Source organism: Macaca mulatta, chromosome 17 (assembly GCF_049350105.2).
Source record: "Macaca mulatta isolate MMU2019108-1 chromosome 17, T2T-MMU8v2.0, whole genome shotgun sequence".
In the NCBI taxonomy this organism is placed as follows: domain Eukaryota; kingdom Metazoa; phylum Chordata; class Mammalia; order Primates; family Cercopithecidae; genus Macaca; species Macaca mulatta.
In genome coordinates, this window is record NC_133422.1 from 6,475,293 (window position 1) to 6,492,822 (window position 17,530).

Genomic DNA, 17,530 nt, shown 5'->3' on the forward strand with positions numbered 1-17,530 from the left:
CAATGGCATGATCACAGCTCACTTGAACCTCCGCCTCCCGGGTTCAAGTGATTCTCCTGCCTCAGTCTCCCAAGTAGCTGGTATTACAGGTGTGTACCACCACACCCGGCCAATTTTTGTATTTTTAGTAGAGACAGGGTTTTGCCATGTTGGCCAGGCTGGTCTCCAACTCCTGACCTCAAGAGATCCACCTGCCTCGACCTGCCAAATTGCTGGATTACAGGGATAATCCACTAAGCCCAGCCTGGCCTCTTGCAGTAGAACTGATTTCAGTAGAACTTCAAACTATTTTTTATAAAACTTAAAAAAGATAGAAATGCTTTTCTCATTCAGTTTGTGAAATAAATTTCAGAGTCAGTTAATATGTCTTTTACTGGGAAGAATTCTGTGATAAATTAAAAATTTGAGGCAAAGCATGATGGCTCATGCCTGTAATCCCAGCGCTTTAGGAGGCCAAGGTAGGATTGCTTGAGGCCAGAAGTTAGAGACCAGCCTGGGCAACATAGTGAGACCCCATCTCTACAAAAAGAATATTGAAACACACTGTCAAATATGCTGGTATTTGTGAATCTAAGTGAAGACTGATATGTAGTCCAGCTCCAATCTTCTTTTCTTTCCCTATCTCACTCCTTAAGCTCATTTTCTAGCCAACCCAGAGGTTGCCCTGCCTGCCTGAATCCCCTCCTCCCTTCATCTTCATAGCTTGAAATTAAAGCTCTCTCTAGTAACCCTAGCTGAAAATGAGAATGTTTACATCTAAAATCCTATTACAGCTGCTTTGAACCACCTATGGGGCACTTACTAGTTTTGGTAATATGGTAATCTATTTGATTATAAACTCCTGAGGGCAAAGACCATGTCTTAACTCTGTGTTTGTATCCCTCCCAATGCCTAATAAAATACACAATTTGTGTATATAGTATTGCCTATGTTTGTTGAATGAATGAACTAGCTTACTTGTAACAGAAACAAAGTGGCTTCCAAGGTTATTTCTGATTTTATCTAATGCTTATGCATATCTACAGACACATGCATATCCTTTTGCATTTCTTTTTAGTACCCTTTTATCTCTACTATGATTTACTGCAGTGAAGTGATGTACAAAAGCTTCCCCCATCTATACTGCATTTTAAATCCTTTCAGCTGCTTCCCTCTTGCTACCCAAAAGAACTCAGCTCTTACTAGTCAGTTCAAAGACCATTCAACTAATGATATTGACCTATTGATCTCTTTTATTGCTCTATTTTTATATGCAATATTTTTGTTTCACTCAATGAAACCTATTTGCTGACCCTTTTCCTGTTTGTTCTGATGTTCTCTTTATGTTACTTATTTTTCCCAATTTTTTTCTTTAATCTTAAGGTTGGAACATTAGTATCATAGTTCATATACATCCCTCACTTTCTTCAAAAACGTCTTAAGGTTCCTTCTGAGTAAATTCTTTAATTGCAGATAAGATGGCAATGCCTACCTTCTTCTAAACATACTAACTGTTCTGATCTTGGAACTCTTATATTTCAGTTTTACACTGCATTTAACTCACCAATCTGTTACTTGTCATAATATATTTATGGATGCTCCTTGACTTAACAATGGGGTTACATCTCAATAAACCCCTCATAAGTTGAAAATATTGTAAGTCTAAAATGCATTTCATATACCTTACCTACCACACATCAGAGATTAGTTTAGCATGTTAACACGCTCAGAACACTTCAATCAGCCTACAGTTGGGTAAAATCATCTGACACAAAGCCTATTTTATAATAAAGTGTTGAGTATCTCATGTGATTTATTGAATACTATACTGAAAATGAAAAACAATGGTTGTATGAGTACTGGAAGTACAGTTTTTAACTGAATGAATATTGCTCTCACATCATCTTAAAAGACAAAAAATTACAAGTCACGCCATTGTAAGTTGGAGACCATCTCTAATTTCTAGCTCATAGTTGCTCATTTTGGGGCTGCTTTCATTTTTTAAAATAATTTTCTTTTCTTTCTTTTTCTTTTCTTTTCTTTTCTTTTCTTTTTTTTTTTTTTTTTTTTGAGACAGAGTCTCACTGTGTTGCCCAGGCTGGTCTTGAACTCCTGGGCTCAAGAGATCCTCTTGCCTCGGCCTCCCAAAGTGCCAGGATTACAGGCGTGAGCCATCACACACAGCCATTTTGTAAATAAATTTTCTAATGCACTTAGTGTTGGCTGTATTTAATGCTTTTTGTTGAAAGTATTCATAAAGCTGTATCAGACCACAGGAATGATTTATACTTAAATCAACATCTAAGTATTAAAGACTTGGTTTTGATGTATTTTCTAAGAAAATTAATATAAAGTAGAGTAGTAGTTATATGACTGGCCTATTAGCCATTAATTTTTGTAAAGTACATGTATTAGAGTTCTCCAGAGAAACAGAATCAATAGGATAGATAGGTAGATGGATGAGTGGATGATAGGGAGGTAGGGAGGTAGATAGATGACAGGGCATTTACTAGAGAAATTGGCTTATGCAATTATGGAGGCTGAGAAGTCCCATGACACGCCACCTGCCAGCTGAAGAAACAGGGAAGCTGGTAGCATGGTTTGGTTTAAATCCAGAGGCCCGAGAACGAGGGAGCTGATGGCATAACTCTCAGTCAGAGGCCAAAGGCTTGAGAAGCCAGGGGTGCTGCTGGTACAAGCCCCAGAGTCCAAAGGCCAGAGAATGGAGAGTTCTGGTTTCCAAGAGCAGGAGAAGAAAAGTATCCCAGCTCCAGAGGAAAGAGAAGTTGCCTTTCCTCTGCCTTTTTGTTCCATCTGGGCCCTCACCTAATAAGATGGCATCCATCGATGTACTTTACTTGAAGGTGGATTTTTCCACTTCAGTCTACTCTTTCAAATGCCAGTCTCTTCCGGAAACACCTTCACAGAAATACCCAGAAATAATGCTTTACCAGCTGTCTGGGTATTCTTTAGTCAAGTTGACACCTTAAATCAACCATCACAGTCTGTCTGTATCACATTCTCATATGGTTATTAATGTTTTCCATGTTTTAAAGTATCTGATATCCAAAATTTCATTTTAATAGTTACCTTAATGCAGTAACTATTTATCATAGCGGTAGTTAACTTGGAACTAGCAGGCACACAGTGCGTATCATAGTCCTGTTTTACTAAATGGCATAGAATGTTAAGTGAGATATACTATAACTCTTCATTGTAGTGTTTTTATTATTGTTTTCAAGCTCAATTACAAGATTGTATAGAAATTTGGAGTATTTTAACTATTGCAGCCATCTGCTGGTTGGCCACTCCTGCTCTTAACTAATTCAAAATAGTGATTTTTAATGTCATAGTAAAACTTTCTAGGAAATCTCTAGATATTTCCTTTGGGAGTGTTTCAGTAGAGATGTGCTACTCATGTCAAGCTTATTTTGAAAAAAATAAGCTGTGTTTTGTTTTGTTTTTGGTAGAGACGAGGTCTTGCTGTGTTGCCCGGGCTGGTCTCAAACTCTTGGGCTCTTGGGCTCAAGCAGTTCTTCCGCCTTGGCCTCCCAAAGTGCTGGGATTACAGGCACCAACAACCTTGCTCAGCCTGATTTATTATTGCTTTTTAAATCTGATAGTGCTGCTGGCCTGCAGTTTATTTTAATTATACTGGGTAGTTTGGAATCTCTTAGTGGGACTTCATGTGTCCTTGATGAAGGATATGTTGGTTTCCTAGCAACTATTAAATAGGATTAAAATCTTGGAGTGAGCCATTGACTCAAACTCAGTTTCATAGGGCACACTTTATCAAGCCCTCTTACTGTGTATTGATGATAGCATGATGAATTATTAAGGAATTTTGAGTCTGATTCTTTTTATTTGAGTGGCAAAGTAAAAAAACACCTCATGTGTTTTACTTACTGATACTAATATTTGTCCATGTTATATGACATTTTTGTTTTTGTTTGAGGTATATTTTCTTATTGTCTGCTCAACTCTACTACTAGTAAGTGGAAAAACTGAGAAGTAAAGAGGCTAAATAACTTCATTATGGTTATTCAGAGAACTGTAGCAAAGCTGGACTACGGAATTTAGGGTTTTTCCTCTAGGTCGGTGATTTTTAAATTGCAGATTATAAGCCATAAACAAATCAGGAAATCACACAACACAATCAGTTTTTTTTTGTTGTTGTTGTTTTTAATGAATCAGAATAAATATGAGAGTGTATCATATATGTTAAGGGTAATTACTGTTTCATGAAACTTTTGACAAAATATACATATTTGTCATTATTATCATGTAATATTAAATGTGTTACGTAATATTAAATTTTCCTGTGGGTTGTGTTGAAAAAGGTTTGGAAGCCATTGTACTAGAAAATACTCAGCCCCAAATTATAGAACCTTAATGTTTTATGCAAACTTTTTGACATTGATAATAAAATCATTTTGAATAGTGGTTAGGAGGGATTGTATAATGGTGGTAGAATTTCAGGAAAGTTTCACTTTCTTCCTTCTATACCTTTCAAATTGTTGGAATAGTTTGTAGTTAACGTACCTTATTGTTACAATCAGAGGGAAAAAGTGTTTTAATCTGGATCATAAAACTGAAGAAAATGTTTATTTAATGTGTTGTTAAAACTCACATGTAATATTTATGTGGTTTAGTATATTTTATGTTGGTAAAGGGTGATTGTTATTTTTTAAAAACAGCCATATATATATACACTTTCTTTCTTTTTAAACAGAGGCATCAGTAAATTCTTTAGAAAAGAAAAACCAAGCAGAAAGGACCCTGAAATTACCCATAGACTGAAAGAGGCAGAGCAACAGCCATGGAACCGTGGGAAAGAGCAGTCTGCATTCTAGACCTCTGTTCTCACTGTTGTTCCTTATCTGTGCTGTAGTAGCTTCCCTGAAATGAGAGTTGGGAACCTGTTAAGTCTGTTGAAAACAGAGCTTTTTGAAGGAAAAATGCTTTTTAGTTGTTAGGTTTAATTAATGCTCATGACTTGAGATTTGCTTTGTTTGTTGGGAACTCCAAGGATTTATTCTAATTGTAACTTACTTAATTGGGTAGCTAATAAAATACCTAAGATTGCAACCATAAAATTTAGGCTTGCAGATAAAACATGGGTTTGGTAACAACTGACTAAGGCAAATTTAAATGAGATTTGTATTAATTTTAGTTAACATTATGACTATTGTGCTTATTTTAAAGTATTCTTACTTAAATGACCAACTGGACAATTTACCTTCTGTAAACTGATTATAAACAACCCATTTGGCTTTTAGGTATATGCCATGTTTGCTTAATTTTGCTACTGAGCATGCACAATGTACTGTTTTATTATTATTAAATAAAAAAGTGGCCCACTTCATTTTATTAAATGTCAGAATTGCAAATAGCATATATGTTTATATGGGTAGGTTACAAGTTGATAAAAATATTATATCATTTGGTTGCATATTACTTAGTCAAACATCTCACCAATCGAGAATGGTTATTCTAAATTATCAAGATTTTGTTTTAAATAGGGTTTCTTTAAGATGTTTTTCTGTGACCCTGGAAACTGACTTGAAGTAGAGGGTTATCTGAGTTTTTCTCCATTCATAGCACAATTGATGTGATACATCATTATATATTTGATATAACTTCTCCCATTTTTATAAGCAAAATATAGTGTCATCCACAGCAGTGTGTTTCCCAGAACCGGGACTGATATGGAGACAAGAACTTTTCATATCTCTGCCTGCATCTTACATAAGCTATTACTTGATTTAATATGATATTAATGGTGACCCCTCAGTTTTTCTCTTTTGACCTTTAGACTTTCACATTAGCAAAACAAATATATTCATATCAGAATACCAGGAAATGGTTTTTCCAAAGAGAGTTTCAGAATACTCTGAATTATACTGTGAAAAAAACCATAAAAATTAATATTGCAGTCTAACTTTCTAGTAATAGAGTCAGGTTTTAGAGTTATTTTCCAGACTTCTGAAGATTTGCAAAAGTACCTGAATCTTTAAAGATGGAATATATTAGATAAGATTTTCTCTTAGCTAAAGCTGTTATATCTAAACCTATTTTAAGTCATTGGTGCCCTTGTCCACATAAAGCTTTCATTAAATCTTTTTCAGTTTGATGACCATATCTCTTTACTGGATACAAGCAAATGAGAAATGGTCAAATAAGAGAACAAAAGTAAGTCTTCCTGCAGAAACAAGCACAAGCAGCGAACCATACTTCAAAATCAGCTCAATCCAGAAGTTCAAGATCTTGTGTACATTTTTATAAATGTTGTTCGAATCAACATACAGGAATTTTTTTTAAGATTTAATAAAATGAGAAGTTTCCTCAATACAAATAGATGTAAAATCAGTGACCGTTATTGAATTAACTATTGAAAGAAATGTTCGTTTATTAAAGTCTCCTACTCCCCCAGTACAACTGGATTTTACCTTCGCTTTTAGTAGTGATCACTTTGTTATACGACCTATGTCTATTTTTTATTAGTTAATTTATATATACCTTGCCTCCAGATTTTTATCTTACTAAAAGTATAATACTTTTAATTAGGTACGTATTCTGAAGATTCCTCTCTGTTCTCAAATAGATGGGTGAATTTCTAAAATCAATTTCTATTCTAATTTCCAGTCTTTTCAATCACAGACAGGCTTGTAATTCAGGTCATTGTAGTTTAAGATGCCTATTTAACAAAAATATAGAAGGTGGGAAGACAGACTGCTAATTTTTGAAAGCTCATTAGTTTAAACATCTGTTTATGTAAACATCTTGAACCATTTGAAATAAAGGTCATTTTTTGTTTTCCCTAATTTCACAGACTAATAGGCCTTAAAGTTGGAAGGCATCTTAGCAGCAACAGACAATTCCAGTCTCTTAGCTGCTGTAGTGATTCTTGGTAATATCCGGGGCAGACAACCCTCCTGACACTGTTTGAACACTTCCATCATGGCTAACTTTCTGTCTTACTAGAGTAAACTTACTGGTACACAGCTGTAGTCCTTAGAATGTAGAGTCAGAAATTTGGAATTCCTAATATTCATCCTTTGGGCCCTCTCTTCCTTGATTGGTTTTCTGTTTTTTTCCCTCTTCTGGTTAACACTAGATGGTAAAATCAAATGTTGTCTGAAAAACAAACAAAAAACAAAAACAAATGTCTGAACCTTGATGCTAAAGAGGGGCTAAGGGAAATCCAAAAATAAAAGGTAGAGTGAAATAAAGAACAACAAAATGAGAAATTCAGAAGAAAAATAGGAAAGGGTTGCGCATGGTAGGGAGCGATAGAAAATCTTGGGTTATGTATCCTTGAATAATTTTTTTTTTAATCATCATGGGCCAAAGAGGAAAAATTAAGCCCCTATTATAGTGGACCTGAGGTTTGTTTGCATCTTGGTTCTACCACTTAATTATGTTACCATGGGAAGCATTAACCTCTCTGTCACTTTTCTCAGCTATAAAATGGGGCCAGACCTATTTGTTTTTTCCTTTGGGTAGAGATGGATGTGAAGACTGGCACATAGTAAATGTTCATTAAGTACATTTCACTTTTCAAGTCGCTCTGTGAATATTAAGTAAGTACGTGAGGATTAAGATCTTTATCCATTTTGTTTACTCCTTTATCATCACTATCCAGAATGTCACACGGTGATTGGATGCCCATAAATAACTTAGTGAATGAATAAGTGGACTTTTTTTGTCATCTCTTCCCTTCAAAACATCTCAGATCCAGCTATCGTGAGACCTTATTGTAACTCAAATTTGAATAAAGCACAATTGGCAATTGGTCCTTATCATCTGCCTGGTATTTTTTCTCAAAGAAGAGTCAACTGTAGTGCTTATTTTCAAGGGCAGGAATCCATGAAAGGAAGGGCAGATTTGGCAGCGATTCTGGACTTCTAGCCCAGTGTCCCTGGATCAATCCAGTAAATCATTTGCCATCTAACAAGGAGATTTCAGAATATTCTGCTGCCAGAAAATGGATTTGGATTGCCCAGATGGGCATGGGGATTGCTAGTTGTAGAGATTCACCTTGTCCATTTCATTAATATGTATTTACCCTACCCGTAACTAGACCCCACATTTTACACAGTCAAATTTCTCAGACTCCAGTAATTGCCTCATGGCCTCACTTCTCACCGTTTCACCACTACTCTAATTCAGGCCACTTGGATTACTGCAGAAACTCCCCAGTGATCTTCCTCTCTTGTTGTCTTGTGTTTGTTTGATCTAATAACTGCAAACAAAATGATCTCTCTAAAAACTAAATCACATCATGTCATTCCCCTATTTAAAATTCCTCAATAGCTTCCCACCTGGGGGACCGATATATTCAAAATCTTTCTTAAACACATCATACAGTATGATGTCTTTTTTCTGCAGTGAAAGCTGCACCATTGTTTTATGTACCACTAAGAAAGAAAACATGCTCCAGTTCACTGTCACACCACAGAGATTATGAGACATATCTGCTTTCAGAAATTCTAAGATTTAAAAAGAAAAGTATACATTGGAATCCATGAAATGCATTTTCTTCTTGCCATATAGTAATAGTTAGGACTTACTCACTAATACATTGGCAAATATAATAGAAGTGACTTATTTCTGTCTTGAAGGAGAATTCTTAAGTTTCACTATTAGATATGATATTTACTCTGGGGTTTTAGTTAAATATAAGGTTAAAGATGTTCCCTTCTATGCCTGGTTAAGTTGTTTGTTTCTAAATCCATAATAGATAATGCTTTTTCTGCATCCTCTGGGATGACCATGCAGTTATTGCCTTTAATCCATTAATATGGTAAATTACATTCATACGGTTTTCTTTTGTTTTTAATGTTGAACCCTCCTTGCAGTGGGACCAACACTACTGTCAGGATTTTTTTTTTTTTTCATTTACTGGTAGATTCCCCTTGCTAATACTTTGTCTTTTTTCACAAATAAGTTTGGTCAGTAATCTTCTGTTTATATATTACCTTTATCCTGTTTTGTTATCATGATTATATTAGCCTCAGAAGACACTTTTAGTCTCTGGAATAGTTTGTATAATATAGGAATTATTTGTTCCTTGAAAGTTAGTAAAAGTCAGCCAGGCTCGGCAGCTCATGCCTGTAATCCCAGCACTTTGGGAGGCCGAGGTGGGAGGATTGCTTGAGCCCTGGAGTTCAAGACCAGCCTGGGCAACATGGTGAAATGCCGTCTCTACAAAAAAAAAAAAAAAAATGCAGAAATTAGCCAGGCGTGGTGATGCAGACCTGTGGTCTCAGCTACTCAGGAGGCTGAAGTGGGAGGATCGTTGATCCCGGGAGGCTAAAGTTGTGGTGAGGCAAGATCACACCACCACACTCCAGCCTGGGTGACAGAGTGAGACCCTGTTTCAAAAAAAAAAAAGGTAGAAGTCCGTCTGTAAAACTCTTATTCTGGTGCACTGAACTGAGGCTGGATGATTGATTTTTTGTTTGTTTGTTTGTTTTTGTTTTTGTTTTTGTTTTGAGACGGAGTCTTGCTCTGTCGCCCAGGCTGGAGTGCAGTGGCCGGATCTCAGCTCACTGCAAGCTCCGCCTCCCGGGTTCACGCCATTCTCCTACCTCAGCCTCCTGAGTAGCTGGGACTACAGGCGCCTGCCACCATGCCTGGCTAATTTTTTTTTTTTTTTTTTTTTTGTATTTTTAGTAGAGATGGGATTTCACCATGTTAGCCAGGATGGTCTCAATCTCCTGACCTTGTGATCCACCCAGCTCAGCTCCCAAAGTGCTGGGATTACAGGCGTGAGCCACCATACTCGGTCGGTTGGACGACTTTTGACTATCATTTCAATTTCTTTAGTAATTTATTATGCTATTTAGATGTTCTATGGAGCTCTGGATTGAGTGAGCATTTTAAAATAAAGTACAAATTACCACAATTGGCCCTAGAAAAGGTCAATAAATATATCAGTAACTATGGAAGAAAGACATTTGTCACAGGACTGCCTCTAAGAAATGTACAAAATGCAGATAGTGTCACTGTTGCTTCAAATCCTCACACAAATAATCCTACATTATGTAAATTGTTCTAGAGTTGTGTAAAAGAAGAAACATTTCCTTAATAACTTTATAGGAAGAAAGCGTAACACTGACATAGAACCTGATAAAGAAAATGCCTCAACCCTAAACCATTATCATCTGTAAATATTTATGCATATGTCTTAAATAAAATATTAGCAAATAAGTTCCGGGTGAACTTAAGGTCTAAGTCAGTGAAGTGCATTTTAAGAATGTGTGGATGATTCCATATTTGGAAACCTCTTAACAAAATTCATCTTATTAATAGTGCAGGGTAGATAACCTTATGGTTATCTTAGTAGTCATAAATATAACACAAAATTCAATATTTGGTGAATGTCAGTGTTCATTTCTGGTTGAAATTCTTAATAAAATAAGAAAAGGAAACTTCCAAGCATCGAAAGTATATATCCCCTGTTTCATCTTATATCCCAAATCAGCAGCTTTTATATACTTCTAATGTTCTAGCACCACTGTTATTTAACAGTGTTCTGAAACAGTTCTGGCTCAGAAATAAACAGTCATGGTACGGGATTGATTAAGTAAAACAGGACAAATGCCATAGTGCTATCCAACTGCTAAACCAATTTCTATATGTATACAGAGAGAGAGGCCAAGAGATTTATTCACTGTTGAGTAAACAAAAACAGGAATCAAAAGAGCCTTGATAAGATGTTTAGATTACATGTAAAAAATGTAGATTTAGAGAAATCTGGAACTGTGTCCAACAAAATGTTTATAATGATCTAACTTTGTGAGGTAGGATTTCAGGTAAACTTCACTTTCTGTATGCCTTTCTTTTGATTTTCTATAAGAAATGTTTATTTTTGTTTAATTTTTAAAGAAATGTTGCTGATAGCTTTCAGGCGTAGACTAGAAGCTAGAAACTGATCATAGACAATTAGGGGCATCTCATGGGAGGTATAGAAAGTTCATTGCGGGCCTTCAATCATGCATGAGTCCCATCCCCTGAACCCCCAGCCCCAGAAGTTTTTACTTAAGAATCACTGCAGTAGTGAATCATTGTTAACAGATTATAGTGTGAGCTGCCATCTTAATTTTCATTATAATGTATTTATGACTTTTATATATCAAGCATCTTGTTAAAGCCTTTCATGTAAGTCACTTTTAGTCTGTCTGACAACATTAGATTGTCATTATTTTTATCCATATTTTTATAGATGAAGAAATGGAGGCTAAGGTTACATAACTAATAGCTAGTGGCATTCCTGATTTTTTCAGCTTTATTCTTAATCACCTAACTGTATTTCCTCATTTTCTGAAGAAATCCATCATATTCCTCAGTATTTAGGGGGAGAAGAAAGTTGGTGAACTACCAGTCTGATGTCTCCTGTATCTGTTGGAATATAGAAGTTATCATCATAGTATCAGATACAGTTTATTTCAAAAGACTGAAACATATTTTATTATAGCAGAAGGATTAAAGTAGTGAAAATACAGCAGAGAACTAATAGTCTCTTCAGTTTGCCAATTGTACAAAAAGAAATAGAAATGTGTACCTTGACTCTTTTTTTTTTGAGACGGAGCCTCTCCCTGTTGCCCATGCTGGAGTGCAATGGCACGATCTCGGCTCACTGCAACCTCCACCTCCCAAGTTCAAGTGATTCTCCTGCCTCAGCCTCCTGAGCAGCTGGCATTATAGGCTCACACCACCATGCCCAGCTAATTTTTTGTAGTTTTAGTAGAGACTGGGTTTCACCATGTTGGTCAGGCTGGTCTCAAACTCCTGACCTCAAGTGATCCACCTGCCTCTGCCTCCCAAAGTGCTGAGATACAGGCATGAGCTACAGCTACTGTGCCCGGCCACACCTTGACATTTTCTATCAGATTATGACAAAAATTTTTAAATAATGAGCAAAAATTATAGATTACAGCAATGTAATTTAATAGGTTACATGGCATTTAGGGATATATAAGAGAGTATATTTTTCAAATAACCACTCAAAAATGTGTGTGTCTAGGAAAGTTCAGTGTGTACTAGAAATAAAGATATGCATGGTAAGTAATGACAAAGGCACAAGTCTATATTAATCTCAGAACATAATAATAGAAAACTAAAAATTTTATTGTTAGCATAAGTTGAAAAATGTGCTATTTAATACAGAGTTTGAAAGTAGAGACTCTTGAGTGAAATGTATACATTCATTGCGAATTAAAACACCCCAATATTAGAATAATGTGGAATTGTACAAATAGGCAGAAACATATTGCTTTAAACCAGTTGTTTGAAAGGCACATTAAAACAGAAAAACTTTTTGAACATATTAGAAAAAGAAATAATAATAGATCATAAAAGCCATTTAGAAAAACACCAAGACTAACCACAAGTCAGACCACAAATGATGTAGTTAATTTAATATACATGTACACAGTTTGTGTGTATAAACGTATTTTTTAAAAGTTGAATTTTATTAGTAAAGTTATACATTGAAATGTAGGAGATGCCATTTCTCCTATTAAGTGGTAGTGCTCCGTTGTTGACAGTGCACTGACAGTATAATGCAGCAGTTCAGAGGGCGGATTCTGGACCCACACTCCCTGTATTTGAACCCTAGCTCTGCTACTGATGAGCCAGTATGAACTGCTGATATGAACTCTCAGTTCAGCTGAGGCCTTTCTGGCCTTAGTCATCTCATCTGTAAAATTAATCTGTGTAGAGGACTTGGCACGTAACTAACATTCATGTTGTTGTCAAACCATTAACTCCCTTCAAACCTCTTCAATGAAATTTCCTTTTAAAGATGAAAGGAGCATTTTTTCTGCAACTAGACCCTGCACTGTCTGGCCCCCACCTATCTTTGCAACCACGTTTCCTACCAGTGTTCCCCGGTGAATTGTGCCATACCCACAAATGCCTTCTTGAATAAACCCAGGTTTATTCAAGAATAAAACCAGGTATCTACCACTTCAGAGCCTTCTTGTTTTAACTTCTGTTTGAAAAGTTCTTCTGTCCACACCTGCTTAGGTACCACATACATAAGTAACCCTTTCCTCTGGCTAGTTCCTTCTCATCCTTCAATCCTTAAACGTCACCTCAGAGAGACCTTCCCTCACCATCCTGTACACACTAGTTGCCCCCATTATTCTAATTCTCTTTTTCTTTCATTGTACTGATCATAATTGGTAGGTTTTTTTAAACATGTATTTGTTTGCATTTTCTAATGTCTGTCTTCCTTACGTGATAGATTACTCGTTTTGTTACCCACTATGACATGCCGAGAATGATACCTGATACATAATTGGCCTTTGCTGTGTTGGATGAATGAAGGAACACTAACTGCTGGAACATAATTACAGCCTTTCTAGAAAGCAATAATTACCAAGAATTAAAAAAAAAAATCATTCCTTTTGATATAACAATCTTTTAACAAACTTTCTTAAAGATATTACAAAGAGCGGCGCAGTGGGGGCAGCACAGCGAGCAGGGCGCCTGGGGTGCAGGTGCAGGGTGTCGGGGCGTGCGCGCCTCTTGGCTGCTCGCTGACGGGGCCCCGAGCCGCCGATTCCTGCCGAGTGTAGAGAGGAGACATGTTGGTCTCCCTGGACTGAAGAGAGGGAGAAGCCCAAGACTAAGATTCTCAAAATGGTTTATTACCCAGAACTCTTTGACTGGGTCAATCAAGAACCATTTCCAAACCAGAACATGGAGGGAAGGCTTCCTAAGGGAAGACTTCCAGTCCCCAAGGAAGTGAACCGCAAGAAGAACGATGAGACACACGCTGCCTCCCTGACTCCACTGGGCAGCAGTGAGCTCCGCTCCCGAAGAATCAGTTACCTCCCCTTTTTTTAATCGTAGCACCTCCATTTGTATTACATACGGTGTATGGGTATTGATGAGGTCATGGTATCATATATGGGATTTTTTTCTGTGTAAATCATCAAGTATAAGAAGAAACTATGGGACTCTAAGCCTTGCTTTAGAGATTTTACCGTGGACAAATAGGTATCATCAACCCAGTTTTTAATCATTCTGACTCAGGTGAAAACGCTCAGAATTTCACACTGTCTGAATCCACGTTTCCAACCCTGACAGGTGGGCCTTCAGCCTGGTTCGCTACAACAGTGTCTTCCACAGCTCAGACTCCCACCGCACTCACACAACCGGTCCACTCCTGCCTTTTCACTCACACAGCTCCCGACTACTTGCAGAGGCTGAGTCCCCCCTTTTTTTTTCATTTAGATGTAACAAACCTAGTAGTTTATGTTCATCAGTTGTTTGTATAGCTCTTTATTTTATCCATGTACTCTTTTGATGTATAGAAGTAGTTTGAAACTCATTGTTTCCTTGTGGTAAGTGACTCAGATGCTGCCACAGGACCTGAGACACTGATGGGTGGTGCTATTTTGGACTTTCAACATGCTCCTTGGCGAGGTAGCGCCGATGGAGTTATTTTTTATTTCCATCTTCTAAGAAGGTGTTGGTACTCTGTTTCCCTGAATGTTGTTCTCTAGACTGGACTGACTTGTTTTCCTTGTGTCTTCAGCGTGGCTTTCTTCCTCAGTGTGGCAGGTTGAGCGACTGCTACCAGAGTGTGAGAGACGATTGTCTCGTTGACTGGCACTCACGGACATGCAGTCACGGTAGCAGGAGCAATCACAAAACTGTAATTTACTTACCAAATCTCTTCCTGTCCGTAGCCTCGCCTGCCTGACTTAGAGAAAGAAAAGCAATAATTTTACAGGCATTTTGAGGTGCCTCTTTGGGTTCTTTGTGTTTGAAATGATATTTGTGGAAAAAAAGAGCAAAACCTTTTTAAATAAATTCCCCCTGAAAAAAACCCAAAACACTAGCATCTGAGTAGGAATATGAAAATGACACCTTTTCCAAATATTAAATTGGAAACCAATGTCTTTACAAAATCATAATGCTTTTTTAAAAGGCAGAGCACTCTTTTTTTGGCAATTTTGATAAGCCAGGTGTATATTTACATTTTTGTCCTTGCTCCCAACGAAATGAATAAACAAAACTAAAATACTATCTACTCATGGAATGTTGTTGTGTTAGCCGGTCTGAAAGCCCACCTTAATTTTTATATAACTGTCTTTTAGCTCTTCTTTTGACAGAGCTGGCCTTGTTCTGAACTGTTTTGCTTCTGACTGTTCAACACCGATGACGCATGCACTGCACTTCTTCATTTTCTTCTTGCTCCCCCATTGGCCTGAGTTTCTTGTGCATTCCTCCGCTCCCTCCTTGGTTAGAATAGGTGTATCAGCTGTGTAAATAGAGCAAGAAAACAGTATTCTGCATCTGTAGCATTTATGTAGAGTTGCAGTTGTGTACTGCTGAAAATGCAGGCTTTTGTAACAATGTGATCTTTACTGATGCACTCATGACAAGTACCCAATGTGTTTTAGGTATTTTAGTAGTATTTGTTTAATAAATATGCAAGCTGTAAAAAAAAAAAAAAAAGATATTACAAAGAATGGTGCAATGGCCATCACAGAACTGATGGTACTAATTACAAATTATAAAATATTTACATGTCTAACAACTAGAGAATAGTTTCATTGAGTGAATTATGACACACACAAAAGGTGAACTGTTATGTAGTCATTAAAAATTTTTTTTGGTAAGTTTAATGTTTCAGTGTTACAGACAAAAGCAGACTATACAATAGTGAAAAATTACAGTGTAAATATATTAACAAAAGAATTTATCAAAAAAAAGTAAATTTGAGTAGCTAATTGTATTTTCTTAATTGTATTTGAAAATTAACTTTCCTACAAAAGCACATGTTATGTTCTAGAGGAGAAAAAAGATTGTGTGTGTTTTTTTAAGTATCAGATGTGTTAAAAAAATTTCATGAATAGACCTGGTGGGGTGGCTCACACCTGTCATCCCAGCACTTTGGGAGGCCGAGGCGGGTGGATCACGAGGTCAGGAGATCGAGACGATCCTGGCTAAAATGGTGAAACCCCATCTCTACTGAAAAAAAAAAACAACAAAAAATTAGCTGGGTGCGGTGGCGAGTGCCTGTAGTCCCAGCTACTCGGGAGGCTGAGGCAGGAAAATGGCGTGAACCCAGGAGGCGGAGCTTGCAGTGAGCGGAGATCATGCCACTACACTCCAGCCTGGGAGACAGAGCGAGACTCCGTCTCAAAAAAAAAATTCATGAACAGATTCATGCTATTATGAGAACTTATAAGAATCTAGAAGCTATTTCACAATAAAGAAGAGCCTTGCTCGTTATCATCAGTAATTAGAGAGAAGAATTTTCTTGCTTTAATTAAATTTTTGTTATTACTTGTATATTAAACTATTGTCTAGCCCATATGGATCATAGTATATTAAATGCGTATAAGAAACTTAGCATATTTAGTCCAGCTACAGCAGGTGGTAAATTCCTATTTAAGAATTGACATATATCACTAAAGATGTGATAAATAGGCTGAATATAAAAGCTCTTGTAAAAACACTCTTATAGAATGTGAAATGTAAATATAAGATTTAGTAGCAAGAAAAAAGCAGTATATTAGGAAAATGGCAAAAATAATTTAATATACCTTTACTATCTAGAATATAGAGAATCAATATGAGTATGTTAGCTTAATAACAAAAGTCTTGTCAATAAAACAAAACTATGCTTTTGGTTTTACAGATTGATTTTATTATACTTGATGGTGTTATTTCTATCAATGATAATGTTGAATTTACAAAATCTGTTAATACATATCAAAAAACCTTAAAAATGTTTATAATCTTTACCCAGCAATTTTAGGAATTTTTGATAGATGCATGCAGAAATGTTTTCAAGGCATTTTTTTTTTTTTAATTTAAGGATCTAGGAACAACCTCCTTAATGTTGAATAGGAAGTGAGCTATATAAATTATGGTAAATCCATGTCAGAAAGGTAATTTTGTAAAGATTCTATCAGAAGAGTAATTTCCAGATTAAAATTTTAATGATATAATACTAAATGAGAAGGATGCAAACAGTATATTTAGTTTGATACCTTTTAAATTTTATAAGGAGAAAAAAAGACAAAAAGATTACTCCAGAATGTTTAAAGTGATCATTGTTAGTTCAGAGATCATAGATGATTTTGTTTTCATTGTGCTTTTCTCCATTTTATGAATTTTATCCATTGAGCATGTATTACCTTTGAAGCTTAGAAAACAGAACACAAAAGTCTCTTGAAAACCCAAGGTGTACTGTGTTTTGGAGTTGATGAAGAGAGGATGGTGCCCAGCTTCACTGCCTGCTTACTGTCCAGGCTCACCAAAAGATAGCCTATCACTCTTAAGATATAGACACCCTTTTATATTGCAAATGGAAATGCAAAATGATTCAACACCTGGAGAAGTAAATTTGATGATACATAATAAATCTACCTAGGCATGTATCTTTCCACACAGTGAATTCTGCTTTTAGGAATTTGTCCTAAAAATATACCACAATAGTGTAAACATATATGCACAAAGTTAGCTCATTGCAGCATTGTTTCTTAATTACAAGATACTGGAAACCACTTAAGCATGC

The 17,530-nt window shown here is 36.3% G+C and overlaps 1 protein-coding gene and 1 pseudogene across 8 annotated transcripts in view; both read left to right on the forward strand.

Annotated features, from left to right (window-relative positions):
- The window catches only part of CDK8 (cyclin dependent kinase 8), a 243,778-nt gene that overhangs the window by 196,191 nt on the left and 30,057 nt on the right, over positions 1 to 17,530 (forward strand).
- LOC144336308 (neuronal regeneration-related protein pseudogene) lies at positions 13,487 to 13,956 on the forward strand (annotated as a pseudogene).